The following is an 18,195-nucleotide window of genomic DNA, read 5'->3' on the forward strand; positions in this document are numbered from 1 at the left end:
CATATGTAGTAAATATATGTTATGACGTACATCAAATATATACTGTATAACACATATGTTATATAATACTATAATATATTAATGTTGTAATTAATATGTTGTAGAATATGATTATATATATTTTTCACATGTATTTATATAGTATTTGCTACATGCCAGGTCCTGTTCCAAGCACTTTACAAACACCAGCTTCTTTAACCCTCATCACAACCCTGTGAGATGGTTCTATTATTAAACTCCATTGTATGGAGAGGAAACAGATGCCCAAAGATTGAGCATCTCTGTGTAAGTGTTGGGGCTGTGATTTGAGTCCTGGCTCCAGAGACTGCCCTCGAACACTCTCTATGCTCCCATAATTTAAAATCCAAACAACAGAAGTACCTCCCTGCAAGAAATGTTAACATTAAGGCCAAAGGGCCTTGGCAATAGTATTTAAGAATAAACTGAAACTTTGCCTTTCCAAAGGAGAACAGTTTCACCCAAGAATGTTTTTATCATGAACTCTTTCCTGAAATTTTCTGCCGATCCAAAGGAGTGTGCCAGAGCCTTAGATGTGAAATTACTGTGGCTGTCTGTATTGTCAATACATCAATCACTCTGGTCTATCACTGTTGAGATGACCACAGACCACCAGGCTCAGAGGTCAGGGAGGAGGGAAAGGCTGATGATGGAGACACGGGGCCAAAAGGGAACAGTTATTTCTAAATTGCCTCCTGGTTCAGGTATTTGCAATGCACTGCCTTTACGATGACTGTTCTGTTCCACGCACACTCCAAGCTCAGAGCAGAAGCAGATTCGAGAAGAGAAAATGTGTGTGTGCACTGATGCACATTAGGGTACCCTTCCTGAGTATATTTCCTGTTCTGGTCGTTACTCTGTGGCTTTTCTCTATTAAGAGGGTGGATAAGACAATAAATCAAGAGTTATATGACTGTTTTAGAACTACCATATGATCGAGCAATTCCATTTCTGGGCATTTTTCCGAAAGAAATAAAAACACTAACTCGGGGGCTTCCCTGGTGGCACGGTGGTTAAGAATCCGCCTACCGATGCAGGGGACACGGGTTCGAGCCCTGGTCTGGGAAGATCCCACATGACGCGGAGCAACTAAGCCCGTGAGCCACAACTACTGAGCCTGTGCACTAGAGCCCGTGAGCCACAACTACTGAGCCTGCACTCTAGAGCCCATGAGCCACAACTACTGAGCCTGCACTGTAGAACCCGTGGGCCACAACTACTGAAGCCCGTGCACCTAGAGCCCGTGCTCCGCAACAAGAGAAGCCACCGCAATGAGAAGCCCGCGCACCGCCACGAAGAGTAGCCCCCGCTCGCCGCAACTAGAGAAAAGCCCACACAGAGCAACAAAGACCCAATGCAGCCAAAAATAAAATAAGTAAATTAAAAAAAAAACCCCAAAACGCTAACTCGAAAAGAAGTGCACCCCCATACTCACTGCAGCACTGTTTACAAAAGTCTAGACATGGAAGCAATCTAAGTGTCCATCAACAGATAAAGAAGATGTGGTATACATACACAATGGAATATTATTCAGCCATAAAAAGAAGGAAATCTTATCATTCACAACAATATGGACAGACCTTGCGGGTACTTTGCTAAGTGAAATAAGTCAGACAGAGAAAGACAAACACCGTATGGTCTTACTTATACATAGAATCTAAAAAATAAAATTAAAAAATACCTCATAGATACAGAGAACAAACTGGTGCTTGCCAGAGGAGGGGGTAGGGGTGGGTGAAATGGGTGAAGGTGGCAAAAAAAAAAAGAGAGGGTTACATCACAGTTTCGTTTCTTTCTTTTTGTTTTTTTTTTTTGCGGTACGTGGGCCTCTCGCTGCTGTGGCCTCTCCCGTTGCGGAGCACAGGCTCTGGACGCGCAGGCGCAGCGGGCCATGGCTCACGGGCCCAGCCGCTCCGCGGCACGTGGGATCTTCCCGGACCGGGGCATGAACCCGCGTGCCCTGTATCGGCAGGCGGCCTCCCAACCACTGCGCCACCAGGGAAGCCCACAGTTTAGCGTCTTATTTCACTTTTCTTTGGTGCCACTATGGACTATATACTGTGTCCCCTCCTCCCAAATTCATGTGTTGAAGCCCTAACCTCCACTGTGATGGTATTTGGAGGGTGGGGCCTTTGAGAGGTAATTAGGGTTAGATGAGGTCATGCGGGTAGGCCCTCATGATGGGATTAGTGTCCTTATAAGAAGAGATCCCAGAGAGCTTGCCTGCTCTTTCTCTCCACCAGGTGAGGACACAGTGAGAAGGCTGCCATCTACAAGTCAGGAAGAGAGCCCTCATAGAGCCTGACCAGGCTGGCACCCAGACCTCGAACTTTCAGCCTCCAGAACTGTGAGAAAATCAGTGTCTTCTTTTTTTTTGTGGTTGCACTGCGTGGCACGTGGGATCTTAGCTCCCTGACCAGAGACTGAACCCAGGCCCCCTGCAGTGGAGGCGCAGAGTCCTAAACACTGGACAGCCAGGGAGGTCCCCCAAATCAGCATCTTTTGTTTAAGCCCCCCCAGTCTGGTATTTTGTAATGGCAGCCCAGGCAGACTAAGACGGGTGTACTTCCTTTTAATTCAACAAACATTTACTGTCTAATACGTGTAGGGCAGTAGCCAATCCTACAGGAGATACAAAAATGCACAGCACATAGTACTTGTCAATAGGACTTTCACCTTTCATCAGTGCATAGAGTAAGAGCTAGTGCTCATTTTAAAAAGCCAAAGCAGGGCTTCCCTGGTGGCGCAGTGGTTGAGAGGCCGCCTGCCGATGCGGGGGACGCGGGTTCGTGCCCCGGTCTGGGAGGATCCCACGTGCCGCGGAGCGGCTGGGCCCGTGAGCCGTGGCCACTGCGCCTGCGCGTCCGGAGCCTGTGCTTCGCAACGGGAGAGGCCACAACGGTGAGAGGCCCGCGTACCGGAAAAAAAAAAAAAAAAAAAGCCAAAGCAGATGGTTCCCTCTTTGCTGCCTCATCCTGAACTCCCAGGATGGCAGCCTCCGGGCCTCAATCACCATCAATTTACCAATGAAAACTGTCAGAAATGATGGGAGTGGGTTTGAAGCGAGGGCAGAGCCCCCCCCCCACCAGAAGACACGATTAAATCAACAGAAAAATCCATCTTGATAAATCAACGTCATCTAATATTCTATGCTCCCGTTCACACTAAAATGTGAAAAAGTGAAAGAGTAACTGTTAGGGAATTCAAGACTGTACGTAAGACCCTCCTTCCTAAATACCACAGGGGAAGGCAGGGGAATAAATGTGACACATCTCAGAGCATCACTGATAAATGACAAAGTATCAATCCAAGGTGAGGGGCTCTTGAAGCCTCAGACTGTTTGCTATGGTCGTGTTGCTGGCATCACCTCCATCCCCATAAGGTACCCGGCTGCCCAGATACAAAGCGTTTAATGTAGAGGTTGTGACCAAATGTAATGTAACATGGCTGATTTTTACACTGTGACGTACTGTAACTTAGCCGTCCAAACGTCTGCGTTCCTTTCACAGCAGTCACAGCATTTCTATCGTCTGCTATTTCTTTAAACATTTTGATCATCTTTGGGGTTTGCCTTGGAAGCTTGTATCGCATGTATAAAAGCATCCTCACTGGTGATAAGTCTTCCTGCACTCAGAACGGACTTGATTTTTTCACAAGGCACGTGAAGTCAAGTCTGATGACTGATGGCCGAGGTGGGGGAGGTCAGGAGCACACTGGATCGAGCTGGTTTTATAAAATGAGCTATGACTATAACGTCATTATTTGTGGGCTCTTAGGGGTGATGGCGAGGTTTCCAGACTAAACTTGGAAATGACAGAATAAGATTTCCTTCTCTTTGAGAGTTAAACTTGAAAGACAACATCCCAGTGGAATTGACCAGCGATACATAAATTTACCCAGAAAGAGAAAAGAATTGCTGTTAGGGTTGGAATAATAGTGTATCTATCACATGACTAAATATAGTAATTGTTCCATAGAAGGGGCTGGGTGAATGGCCGGTGTGTGGGGGGGTGGCGGATGGAAGGAAGTCTGGGAAAAGGAAACGAGCTGGGGAAAAAATGCAGTCTTAGCCAATGGGCCTTACATATTTGAGTCCCAGCGGTAAGGCTTCTTCTCTGGCAGACATGGAGGCATGACCTTAGCCAGTCATTTCAAACACTCACATTACCTATTTAACTCCCCTTCTTCCAATCTCATACCTTCCAAAGAACTTACTGAGGTATTATTGCCATGTCCTACATATGCCGCTGGGCAGCCTCCTATGTGGCTGCATTATCTTCTAAAATAAGAGACTGTCATTCCTCTGCCAGTGATGACGTGAGACTTGGAGACATCAGGCAGGCTGTCGCACAGCAAAGCCAGGCTTCCGAATGAAGTCAGACTGGCCTCACAGGTCACATGTACTACCCTTCTGCCACCCCACCTCTACTGACTCTACTTCCTGGGTGAGAGGTCAAAGATCATGAGCCCTGAGGGCCCTATCTGGGTAGTGTTTATATTGCTCCCTTGAAACCAGAACACTGACATTTTATACATCAACACTGATTTATACATCAGGTACTTTGAACTTGGTTAATGTGAGTCTTGCCCCGAGGATGAACAATCGGGTTTCTGCACTGCAGAGCTAGGGGACTGACTTGACATGCTGAAAAATTCACCAGAGTAATGGATGTCACCTTAGGAGCCTTGTTGACACTGACTTTTGGCTTCTCCATGGTGACACATCCCTATGATTTAGCCTGTCACCGCAATCCTTTTTACAGTGGAATTTCTACAGTAAAAACCCAAATTTTCTTGGGGACGCATACACTGAACGCAGCTAAAAGGATCTGAGCAATAGCAGCATCCCTCAAATAAACTTTATCATCTCAACCTAACTCTTTTCAAGGATAGGATCTGTTTGGATGCATATCTTTGGTCAAAAAATTAAAAAAAGGTTAGTCCCATTACTTCATACAACAGTAAATATAGATCCTATGCACCACCCTCAATAAAGAAAAGTCTACATTAATTACCCACAATATATACATGGGGAAATAAAGGCGCATTGAACGGGGAGGTAACAGATGCCAGAAGATGTTGAGGTTAGAACTCCCGAATCTTAAGTCCCATTAAAAGGTACACTCTTTCTTCCGCTGTCATGGTGACCGGCAATGCGCCAGCAAGCAGCTGCTCCATCAGTGAGAGAGAGCTCTCCCATCCACCTGATGGACGTGTAGCATGAGTGAGAAATAAACCTCGTTGCTAAGTAACCTTGACATTGGTGGTTGTTGGTCACCACAGCATAACCTAATCTATCCTGATTGGTTCAGGCACCAAAACTTTAATTCCCTGTATGGTAGGTTTAAAACCATTTAAGGCATCAGCCTGTGATTTCCTGATCTTGCAAACTAAGACAGTATCCCACCTTGACGCGATGGTGATTAATGAACTACATTTCTTAAACTCATCTGGTGAACGTTGCTGGGTAGAAAGCTTTATGCTGTTATGTACTTTGAAGGGATTGTTTACAGAATCTGCTGATTACAATTTGCCAATTACTTTGTTGTAAACATTTGTGGAGCTTTGCAGGATCGGGCTGGGAGTGAGGCCAGCAAGGCAGCCCGTAGCCCAGTCAAGTTCTACAGGACAAACCGGGCCGGGGCCTCAGTGCCGATGTGATCAGGGCAAGCCCTGCGCGTCTTGGGTTAGAAAGAGCCTGTACTGGGTCACTGGTGCCATCCTAGCCCTCCGAGGTCACGACATTTGAGACTGACTTTCTCTCAGCCTGTAATGAACTTTGTTCACTCGATAGCTTTTCTTTTTCTATCTCAGATTCTTTTTCCAATGTGTCCTTCTAAGCTTTTATTCCTCCCTATATCTGACAAATAGAACCTCTTTATAAACGTCTGACTCTACCGCACAGATCTAAGTTCCCAAGGGCTCTGAACTGTTCCAGTGGGAAGCCATGCACATACCAGCACGTTCAGGGTCCTGGAACGGGCCCCGTCTACGCTGCCTTCCGAGGTGGGACACGATTGGATTGTAATGATCAAAAGAACACTTCACACGAATGTATGGCTGTACAGTGCTCTGTGCACTCCCCTTCGCCGATGATCCTTCTAGTGAACTCGTGAGCTGTCCAGGCAGAGTCTGGGGAGAGCCATCAGCCGACCAGGTGCTTCCCAAGCTCCTCTCCAGTTTCCCACAGAACATTTTTATTATCACTCACATATTCTGCTTTCCACCTAACGTGGATCCACCCCAGAGAGATGCTCTTGGACAAACTGTGTAACTTCTCAGAGCCTCAGCGTTCTCCTCTATAAAGTGATGGGCTAGACTGATGAATCGAGCTCCTGCCTTCAATGTGATTCTTTATTTATTAAACTGATTATTAAATTTAGTTTCTTCCTTCTCTAAAACCTTCCTAACCTTCTCAAGGGTCTAGTCACTCATTCTAAAAAACTTTGCAACCATTCTGCATCCCCCCCGGATCTCTTAAATCTGTCAGTTAACACAGCCATCTTTCTTATATAATCTCTGGCAACTCACTTGACCTCTCTGTACCTCAGTTTCCTCGGTTGTCAAATGGGGAGGACGACCACGCCACATCACAGGGCTGCTCTGAGGATTTAATGAATTAATACTGACCCGCATAAGGTGCTTAGAGCAAGTGTCTGGCACAAAGCGAATGCTCTATGTGTTCGTTATTATTTCAGACCCTCATTATCTCACCTATGAATTATTATAATAATCTCCTAAATGGTATCAAGTTATATACGTCAGTCTGGTATTTAAGGCCACTCTTTGAATCTAGTTCCTATCCAACCTCACTTTTGCCCGATTCCCTTCAAAAGTACTCATTTCTGTCCAATCTGTTTGTATCAGAGTGAAGAAAACACCAATCTCGTTTCTATTTCCAAAACTTTGTCCACAACATCCTCTCCCCCCGCATGTGAATTTCATCTTGCTCAAGGCCCACTTCTTCCAGGAAGCCATCCCTGATCATCCTACCTCCAAAGAGTCTCTTTCTCCTCTGAACTCCTATAGCATTTACCACAGGGACTTGGTTCACGCTCGGCGTGCATGCTCTCGTGTTGTGATAAATTTATTTTAATTAAAACATTTTTACAAGTATGGTAAAACACACATAACATAAAATTGACCATCTTAAGCACTTTTAAGTATACAGTTCAATACCGTTAAGTGTATTCACATTGTTGTGCAACCCATCTCTAGAATATTTCCTCTTGCAAAATAGAAACTCTGTACCCATTAAACAACAACTCCCCATTCCCCTTCCCCCCAGACCCTGGCAACCACCATCCTGCTTTTTTTCCCCTGTGAATTTGACTATTCCAGGTACCTCATCTAAGTGCAATTATACAGCGTTTGTCTTTTTGTGACTGGCTTATTTCCTTTAGCATAACATCCTCACGGCTCATTCACCATGTAGCAGGTGTCAGAATTTCCTTCCTTTTTAGGGCTGAATAATATTCCACTGGGTGGATAAACCACATTTTGTTTATTTATTGATCCATCAATGGACACCTGGGTTGCTTTCCTGTTTTGGCTTTTGTGAAAAAATGCTGCTATGAACATGGTGAATTTTTGGTGACATGACTTGCTGGGTCCTGTAATGGGCTGAACGGTTGGCCCCCAAAAGTTCTGTCCACATCCTACATGCTGGAGCCTGTGCACATGACCTCTCATTACAAAAATGTGATTACGATCCTTGAGAGGAAAAGCGTCTCCTGCGCTATCCAGGTGGACCTCACGTGCAGTCACGTGGACCCTTCTAAGGGAGAGACTGAGGGAGTTTTGACAGAGACAGACACACACTCGAGGACCGTGTGAAGACGGAGGCAGAGATTGGAGCGATGAGCCTGCATGTCAGGGAAGGCTGGCAGCCACCAGAAGCCAGAAGAGGCAACGAATGGATTTTCCCCTCAAGCTTCCAGAGGAAGCTTGGCTCTGCTGACAGCTTGATTTTGACTTCTGCCTTCCAGAACTGTGAGAATAACTGTTTCTGTTATTTTAAGCCCCCAAGTTTGTGGTGATTTGTTAGGCAGCCTCGGGGAATGAATACACACCCTCAGGCAGAAGCCCCGCAGTGCCTGGCAGGTCCTAGTAGCAGGAAACCCCAAATTTGCTGGTTGTTTGAGACATAAGATGGATCTCAGCAGAAAGCCTTTTACTAGTGTTTGCACTTTCTCTTTATAATGCCGTTGACTTTCTGGGCAAGGAAGCCACATACACAAGTCCAGGTGGAGAAGCCTTTGTATCAGAACGGACCCTGGGTCAGTCACTGGCAGCGTGGGCTTTTGGGCTCAGTGACTTCTCCCCTCGAGCCCTCTCCTGTCATCCGCCACTCCCTTGGGGCAGCTCACAGATGCAAAATCAATGGAATGGCCACTTCTGAATTAATTGCATTTAAAAACATTAAAACATCACACGGCTCCCACCTGTGCTCTGGGAGGAAGCCCGGCCGAAAGACGGACCCTCTCACCTCTCCCTCCTCCCCAAGGCTGATCTGGAAAATTCCGCCTCTGGCTGCAGTGCCCGCAGTGCCCGCCAGGCTGCCGGGGGCAGCTCCGCAGCTGGGCCACACCCTCCCGCTCCGACGGCCCCGCCGGCCCCGCCAGCCCAGGAAAGGGTGGTTCCCGGGCCGGAGGAGCGGCCGCGTGAGTGCAGGTGGCAGAGAGGCCAGTGCTGAGCGCGGGGGAGAAAGCGTGCTCAGTGGGCCCTTTCTCTCCAACCTTTCTGAAAACCGGGAGAGAGGGAGGGAGGGGGCTGAAGAGGGGCAGCTCGGAATCGGCGATGCCTGAGCCTGCGGCCTTTTTGAAGCCCTGCCTGTTATTGTGTTTCCCAGAGCAGCTGGGAGCCTGGCTCCCGCCCTCCCCCACCCGCTTCCCCCTCCCCCTCCCCCTCCCCCTCCCCCTGGGGGCTCGGCATTAAGCAGCCGAGCGCTCATTGGCTGTTCGTTCGTCCTGGGGAGGGGGCGCCGGTGATGGAGAGAAAGCGTGAGGTCATCGCGCACACAGACGCGGGGCTGGCCGCGCTCCCCCACCCCTCACCCCCTTGACGCTCCGGCTGAGTAGCTGGCGAGGCTGGCTTCCTTCCTACCCCGTCTGAGCTGCCCCTGGGTTCCGTGGCTGGGGGCAAACGGGGCACTGCTTCCTTTACGTAGGCTTATTTGCTCTTCTGGGCTCCCAGGCGCCTGGGATAGGCAGGGGTGGGGGGCGTGTAAAGCTCAGTGGGTCCTGCCAGACGGAGCACCTCTCCATCTGGGAGGTCCCCATCCAGTAAGAGCCCCAGCTCCTTAGTGGACAGGAGATGAACGCTTTACCTTCGGCTCAGGAGGGACCAGGCTCAGCAAAGCTGGCTCCAGACACGGCCAACACTAACGGTTTCCATTTACTGGGTGCAGCCTCTGTCCCAGCACAGAACTGAGTCAATCCTTACCCAGCAGGCAGATGCCAGGATTACCCCCATTGGATACAGAAGGAGCCAAAGCACAGAGAAAGCAGTAGCCTGCCAAAGGCACACAGCTCGTAACCCGCAGATTTAACTCAACAGTCAGGTGGGTACAAGTCACCTAGGGACGCTGGATTATATAAAGAGCCAGAGACACTGGTTACCCAACCCACTTCACTGGCAGGGCAGGAAACTAAGGTTCAAGGGGTCGAGAAGCCTGTCCACGGACAAGGGAGGTCACCTTAGTGGCCAGCACGTGTGCGGATGGGACCCAAGCGCCTGATCGGTCCTTTGCTAGTCCGCTTAAAGTAGGCGGTTTCAGAAGAGGCTGCAAGGATCTGAAACAGGAAGGAAAGAAAACCAGAGGGCATCTACCACACGCGGGTCCTGGCAGGCAAAAAGCAGTCACTGCACACACCACGTTAAGGTCCGGGTTTCCTGGCTCCGCCCCAGCTTTCCCTGCTGCTGCTGCCCCTGTGGCCCCAGCACCATCATATTCGACCCCCCCCCCCCGCCAGGTTCTGGGCTCCACGCTTCACTTATACGATCTTATTTCATCTTCAAAGCAAAGCGACCCTGCAACGTTGTGCTGATGAGGACACTGGGGCTTAGAACAGTTACTGTGCTCAAGGTCACAACCCCCCAAGGGCCCAGGGCAGACGAGGGGCTTGAGTCTGGACTGACTCTAAAGCTTTGGTTTCAAATGCCGGGTACAGATCCAGCAAGTCGCGAACGGCACAGACAGGAGGGGTCTGAAGCTGCTTTTTCCAAGTGCAATAGAATTGTGCCAGACATAACATGTTCCCGGAGGGCAGGGATCAGGTTTGATCAATATCTGTACCCCAACCCCCAGCACAGTGCTTGACACACAGGTTTCTGACACACAGGTTTTTTTTTAACTGGTGCACGGGGGCTGGACGGAGGGGTCATTGTTTGATTGTTACGCCAGCCTAGCAGGAAAGCGGACCACGGGGAGGACGACACCCACACGCCCTCTCAAGGCTGGTTGGAAGCACAGAGCTGCTAGGCAGAGATTGTGGTACCCCATGGGGAAGGATGGGTCCGGATGCCATACGCCCAGATGCAGAAGAGCCCCTGGGTTTCAACGGGGTCACACACCTCGAGGCACCCACGAAGGAGGCTGTGACATATACTCTGGGAAAGTTACTTGTACACCCAGGAAAAGATGTGTTGTGTCTGTATTCCTTTCCACAGACTCTGCCCTTTCACCCAGCATCAGGGACTAACCTTGCTTGTTTCCCAGTTGCTGGTCCCCGCCCTTTATACTATTCCTATATATTATTCTTTATATGATACTAATTTATTCCCTTGTTCTCATCCTCTTATTTCCACATGGTTTCTTCCACATTTTGCTAAGATTCACCCTGGTCCCAGCATGGGGGAAAAGTTGGGGTTGAAATCAGTCTGGGAAGCCGAGCCTTTCTCATCCATGCATTTGAAAGATGCCCAATGGGAAGGCTTTGACAGGCGCACATAATTATTACTCCTCCAGAAATGCAAAGTGCTTCCGCCAGCTGGCTGGGGAGCCTGCTTTATTCAGGATCTGCTCCCCTTGGGGCTCTGGGCAGGCGGGCAGGTGTTCATTAGGGAGCGCATGCTGATTAACATAGTAACCCCCAGACTCCAGGCTGCTCGGGGCAATGTCACAAGAACTGCTCATCCAGGGTGGCTCCCCTCAGCAGCCTCTCCGCATTCATGAAATGATGACGGTTTCAGGGAGGCGAAAATACAAAAGGACGTGCGGTAGTCAACTTGCCTTTACCACGGTCCGGCTGACAAGTCTGCCTCCCCGATTCGGAGACACTTGAAGAAAATACGGGGGACGCTAAGGTTCTCGGGGTTCATCGCCCGCGGTCGTTGCGTCCACCCCTTCTATTATTTTTTCTTTAACTCAAAGCCTGCCCTGCATTCTGGGTTATGACCCTATCTTGTTCTACAGTGAGTGGTAAATCACTATTTTGGATGTAAACCACCCATACTCTCACTGGGAGGTGAATCCTGGAGTAAGTTCCCCAGGATCAAACGGGCCAATCGGTCACCTTTCCGGTGGGACAAATGGCACCCAGACCGACTTGAGGTCTTCACGGCACTGTACGCTGAATTACTGCCTTTGCCTGATGTTCAGGGAAGAGTGAAGAGGGGCCCCAATCCCAGAGCACAGGACGTCGCAGCTTGGAAATTAGCTCTGTGTGGTCCCTGGGAAGCCGTGGAGTCTTAGGCAAGGCCCAACCGTTCCAATCCGTTGTGTAGCCAGCGGCAGCTAGGAGCTCTTAGGAGTTTCGTTAGTAAAGGGATGGTACGGCAGTAGGGCAGAGAGGAAGGGTTAGGGTAGAGCCATTTTCCGCGACAGGTAGGCTGACTGCTACCTTTCATGTAATATACAGAAGGGTGGCACCTACTGTCTTTTGCCAAGGGCATGGCTGACGTTCAAAGAATATGGCTTCCTCACCCACATACTAGAAGTAGAAAGCTTGCCTTCTAGTATGAGGATGGGGTGAGCGGGGAGTTGTGAGGGCTTAAAAAAACAATTATATCTATATATCTATATATCTATGGCTGTGATTGATCCATCTATATATGCTGTGATGGATCTTAAAACGTAAGCACCCCTTTCGTGCAATCGGGGCAGTGATTTTGTAGTCAGACCACAGGGCTTGGAAACCCAAATTCTATTCCACGTATAAATAAAGCATTTATTTTCACTTTGAAACACTGGGACAATAACATCTACTTCATGGGTTGCTGTGAGGGCATGATCATTTATAAAGTACCGGGTGCACGAAAGATGCTGAATAAAGGCAGATTCCCCTTTTCTCCTTCCGTCAGTAACTGACTCCTCATACAAATGACTTTATCCTCTCATCACTTTGACAAGGACCTGCTCTGATCGCGATCTAAATCCTCTTTTGAGTGAACTGTCATATCCTTTATCCCAGGAACCATGCATAAATCATCGCTAGGCAGTGAGGAGAACAGAAAGCAGACAACTTCCCTCGGAAGTGAACTTGTTTGGGTAGACATGCCCTAAATAGCACCCCGTCTCTGCTCCCAGCGTCTGCTCGGTGACGCTGGCCTCCATTCACTCGAGCGATTTACTTTCTCATAGCGGTCCCTGCCTCCTGCTTCTTTAGGGGTAAAACGACGTTTACTGGCCAGAAGAGAAAGAAGTCTCTCTCCTGCTCCAGGGATACATGGAGACACACGGCGCTGGCTTTCTGATGCTTGGAAGTTCCCCAAGTCTCCTCCCTGCGGACCCTTCCCCCATCACTCTTGCAGATTGCTGGCAGGTACATGCTAGAGAGAGACGGTGCGCCCGATGATGATGTCATTTTCAATACAATTAAAAAGGCACTCTCGCCGGGGTGGGAGAGCGATGAGAACGTGCACAGGCGCTGGGGTCCCAGGAAATGAAGGAGGGGAGGTCAACTTTCGGCTGAGAAATATTTATTCCTGAAGAGCCGTTTCGCTGAAGTCAGACAACAAGGCAAAAAGCACTGCAGCGCCCACTCCCCGCCCCCCCGCCACGTGCCGTGCTAATTAAGTGGATGAGAACAGATGACGTGCCGCGAGGTCCCAAGAAAAATTGTGCGCTTGTGATACCCTCGTTCCAGGATCGAAAATATTATTTTACGATTTGCCTACGTTCACCACCACCCCCGCCCCCCATTTCCAGAAGGTTAGGAGGAGGCTTACAAAATTTTAAATGGTATATAATAGGGGGATTAAAACACGAAATAAGCCAGAGTCCAGTGAGGCTCAAACACATGAAATAAACGAGTTCCTGCTGCTGAGGAGGTTACACTGTCTTTGCCAAACGACCCAAGAAGCAGGCTGAGCTAACACGCCCAGGCAAGCCTTTCCCTGGGAGTGCATCCAAGAAGGAATTTATCGTTCGGTTCCACACGTGAGGGACAGCAGACGGCATGTCTTCAACATGGTCCCTGGGAAGGACAGAAAGGCAGCTGCCATGAACCATCTCGTAGTTTAGCCCCTATGCACCACCCTCTCCGCCTGGAGCAGGTTTTAAAGCTGTCTCCTGAAGCCCGATGGGATATCCTGGGAGAGGCCTTATGTTAGATTTATTTACATAAGTGAATTTGGCCAGAAATCTTGGAGGCGCTATTTTATTAGGTTCTTAACACATGCTCACGTCAGCCATTAGGCAGCTTGGCACTGACGTCTTGTCTTGATTCTGAAGCCAAGCCACAGAAGACATAGGCAGTCAGTCCCAATTCTGTCGAAGTGCACCGGCCTCCCTGCAGACTTGTTAAGGCGAGAAGCAACATCCAAAACATCACGCTGGGAAAAAGCGAAGCCAGCTGAGCTGAGTCGAGCGCCCTCGGACCCGGGCGGGATGGAGTGGAGGTGCTGGTACAGGCAGCCAGGAGGTGGGGAACGGTCTGGACCTGCACCTCCTCTTGGGCAGGTCTGCAAGGCCACCCTGAGGAGACCCCCAAGCCAGGCGGGTGAGTGGGAGGGAGCTCCCACCTGTGTCTGGGGGCCCTGTTTTCTCCCTTACTGCCGGGCTCTTCCACTACACATCTGCTCCTGTGGCCTCTGGGCCCCTTCGTCTTTCTCTGCTGCCCCCAACTACCTTTCTTGCTTTGGCTGCGAGGTGTGGCATGTGGGATCTGAGCTCCCCGACCAGAGATCAAACCTGTGCCCTCTGCGGTGGAAGTGCCGAGTGTTAACCACTGGACCCCCGCGGAAGTCGCCCCAACTACCTTTTTAACTCAAGACCCTGCACGGAGCCCCTCTGCGGAGAGAGCTGCCTTGACCTCACGCCCTCTCTCCGGTTCCCACCCAGGCTGCCCCAGCGGCACACCGTGAGTCCCGCGCACGGGGTCCATCAGCCTCCACGGGCGCTCTGGTCCCACGACATACGCATCTGTCCTCAGAGTCTGTTCCTCTTCAAGAACGACCATGGCCGGGAAGCAGGAACAGCATTGCCTGCATCTTGGTTTCCAGAGAGCCTGACCCAGATGGTCGATGTTCAGTGATGGCCCTGGTTGATCAAGGAATGAGTGGATGGATGGGTCCATCCATCCGTCAGTGAACAGTGAGGTGGAGGAATGGTCACAGCAAGGGAAGCCTTCATACTGATACGCACACCAGTGCTCCCCCTGAGCTCCGTTCCCAGGTCCAGGTCCTTTTCAGTCTTCACCCGGGCCTTGAGCGAGCTCGTCTCTCCTCGTTCTAGGTCCCACCAGATTCGAGTGCCTTCCAAAGCCAGCAAGGACGTCTGTCTCAGGAGGCGTCAGGGAGCCATCCTCAGCTGCCGGGATCTCTGTACGTGTTCAGCGACACTATTCCAGAGGAGGGTCTGGCTGGGGGCTCACATCTTCTCTCGGTGTGTTATCCTGTGAGCCCCAACAGAGGAAGTGGGGGGTGGGGCGCTGTCAGTGGGGAGAAAGGAAAGCCAGGACACAGGTGTGCACCCCAGCCTTTGCCCTTTGTCACCTGCCTGTCTCTTCGAGTCAAAAATCATTTCATCAGAATAAATCCGGGGCCTGGCAGGGCCATCTGCGACACTGAATTTGTTAGACTCGCGGGGAGATGATTGACTCGCAGCGCCCCGCCCGAGCGCGGCTGGTGTTTGCGCCGAGCGATGACTCATCTGAGGGCTTGACCTGGGGCCTCTGCGGACTCCCTTCACCCACTCTCTCTCTTAAGGCCCTCCATTTCCCTTTGGAGAGTCGGGTCAATACGCTTTCCATTCTTAATAGCGTGTCAGTCTGGAGAGAGAAATCACCGCAGGCTGTGACCCTGTGGCAGTGGTGTCACTGGTTGCTGGGCAGGGTGTCCTTTGGGGAGGGAGCTGTCACTCCTGGTCCCCCTTTCCTCCACTTGTGCGACAAAGGGTCGGACTCTGGCCCAGGTCACAGGCACAAAAGGGATTTTGTTCTGTGCTGCTGCCTTGTCGGGGCTCTCTGAAGGCTTCCTATCGAAGAAGTCAAGGATTCAAGATCGCAGGAACATTACAACGAGCAGGGGAAAAAAATAATGAAAATGAGACGGATTCCCTGGCAGAGCTTCGCCAAAGTCAGGGTGTAGTAGGAAGAGCCCTGGGCCGAGAGCAGAGAGCCTTGTTCTTGTACCGACTCTCCTGGCCACGCGGTCCTTGGTTCTAGGTGCAGAGAAGCTGGGAGATGCAGCCAACTTCCAAGTGCTCCGTTTCACCTATGCCCACCCCCGCAGAGCCAGCGCGAGGCTCCACGTGAATGCAACCCCAGCACGGCCACTGAACCCCCCACAAGAGGCTAAAAGGAGAGTCTGACCCTCTACGTTCATGTTCAATGTCACCCAGAGAGAGAGAGAGAGAGAGAGAGAGAGAGAGAGAGAGAGAGAGAGAGAGAGAGAGAGCGCTTACAAGATACATTCTAGGCTGACTTTTCGAACTATCTGATTGAAGTGCCCTCCTGGTGAACCAACAGCAACAGTGAAACCAAGGACTCTCCACTGTACTCTAAAAACGCACCCCTCCCAACGAGAGGTTCTAGAACGGCAAGCAGGAGGTCTGCGCAGAAATGTCAGCCGGGATGTTCCACGTTAGCAATAAGCAGCCCTGGCGGCGGGTGAGGACCACCTGGGAAGTCAAAGAAGCCACCCCCGCCTGAGTCCCACCCTAAAGAGGTGGGGCTTAATTGATTGAGGGGGAGGGGAGGCCCAGGAATCACTGATTCTACCGTGCAGCTGGGACTGAGCTGCTCTGAAGGAAGCAGTAGTGTGCTGGGGGCGAGATTCTTTGTGATGTTGTCAGAAGGCCGACAACTTTTAGTTTCTAGGCTGCCTTCCCATAGATGTTTCCCCTGGGTGCCGTGCAGAATTTACGGGGCACCCATCGTGTGCAAGGTGTGAGGGCCCCCGACCTGAAGGAGCTCACAGCGAAGCCGCCACGACTACACATCGTTCACCTGCCTCACGCCACGGGGTTCAGAGCCCTGGCTCAGAAGCCATTCACCATCTATGGGGTCTCAGGCAAGTTCAATGAACCTCTCAATAAAAAAAACAGTATCTCATCCACGTGTTGTGAGGATTAGAAGCCTTAGAACAGGTAAAGCCTTAGAACGGTGCCCGGCATCTAGTCAGGTGTTCAGTAATATACACATTATTGCAGTTAATCTTCTCAACCACCTTATGAAGCAAGTACTGTTGTTAACATTATTCCTACGGGAAAGGTCACACAGCTATTACGCGCCATAGCTGGGCTTCAAACTCAGGCGGTCTGACTCTAGACCCTCTGCATTGAACCATGAGACCATATAACTCCCCGCTTCTGATGCTGCTTGTGGGGAAGAAAGAATTACACGAAACCCCCAAACCAACCTCCTACATGTAGTACACTATGCAAGGGTTATAGAAGAAGCAGGGCCTGGCAGGACGCAATCAAACTTGGACGAATGGTAACACATCTGAAGGTGTGTAAGACCCACAGAGGATGGGCCTTGAAGGAAGACAATAGAAGTTTGGGCCTCGTCACAAAGTTGGGATGTGATTCTACAGGCTACGGGGGGTTATGTGATCAGATGTGACCATTACAGTCAGGAACTGAAGGAAAAGGTAAAGCCCCCCCCCGCCCCCCGTATGGCTGGACAGACCAAGGCTTAGACAGATCACCCCAGATCACAGAGCTAGCAAGGGGGAGAGTCCACATTTAAACTGGGGGCGGACCGCCTGCTGAGTTGCCTTAAGCGCAGAGAGCTATCACTGCCTGTCCATGGGAAATGTGTAAACATCTCTACTTCCATTCGGAAGAGAAGCTGTAATTTCATGCCCTTTCGGCTACCCTAAATGTCCCGGCATTCTGCCTGGGTGATCAGTGGGCTGGGTGGTATCCTACGGCCAAGGTCTCAACATGCAGCCAGGAGAAGAACATTCCAGAAAAGCCAGAGGGCACCACCCTGAGCAGGTCTGTCCGGGAATCTTCTGTGCTTCCCGGAGGCACAGTGAGTGTGGGGGGAAGAGGCAAAAAAAGGGAGCAGCCTCTGACCCTGGCTGCAGGGACCTCCCCGCTTCTGGAAGCTTCTCCTGGCTACTCTCCTTTCCCGGGAGTTGTTCAGCTGCAGGAGTGGCAGTGCTGTCACCTGCGCTTTCCATCTTTCTCCAGGGAACACCCTCAGGGCAGCGGGCTAACTCTGGTCTCTTTCGGGGGCGGGACTAAGGAAAGATGGTCTGAACCCTCACCATGGGGTCTCAGAGCCTCTGAAGAACTCTCCCCTCCTCCTCTCCTCCTGAGCATCCAGTGGGTCAGAGAACGCTAAGCAGGGTTACTCTTTAATCCCATTTGTGCGTGTGAAAGCGTGTTTTACAGGTGGTGTTATGCTCCTTTTTTTTTTTTTTTGCGGTACGCGGGCCTCTCACTGTTGTGGCCTCTCCCGTCGCGGAGCACAGGCTCCGGATGCGCAGGCGCAGCGGCCACGGCTCACGGGCCCAGCCGCCCCGCGGCACGTGGGATCCTCCCGGACCGGGGCACGAACCCGCGTCCCCTGCATCGGCAGGCGGACTCTCAACCACTGCGCCACCAGGGAAGCCCTTAAGCTCCTCTTTATTTCATTCCCCGAAAGAGGCTATGATGTGAAATTCTATGAGGAGAGAATTAGCAAAGACATTAAGAATTCCCTCACTAAGAAGGTTTTTCAAGGTCCTACTGTAGAGCACAGGGAACTATGTTCAATATCTTGTGATAAACCATGATGGAAA

The 18,195-nt window shown here is 50.6% G+C and overlaps 1 protein-coding gene across 12 annotated transcripts in view; it reads right to left on the minus strand.

Moving 5' to 3' along the window:
* FRMD4A (FERM domain containing 4A) overlaps positions 1-18,195 on the minus strand; it is a 663,610-nt gene that overhangs the window by 147,075 nt on the left and 498,340 nt on the right. The gene's annotated exons all lie outside the window — the stretch shown is intronic.

The sequence above is a fragment of the Kogia breviceps genome, chromosome 3, assembly GCF_026419965.1.
Source record: "Kogia breviceps isolate mKogBre1 chromosome 3, mKogBre1 haplotype 1, whole genome shotgun sequence".
Classification (NCBI taxonomy): domain Eukaryota; kingdom Metazoa; phylum Chordata; class Mammalia; order Artiodactyla; family Physeteridae; genus Kogia; species Kogia breviceps.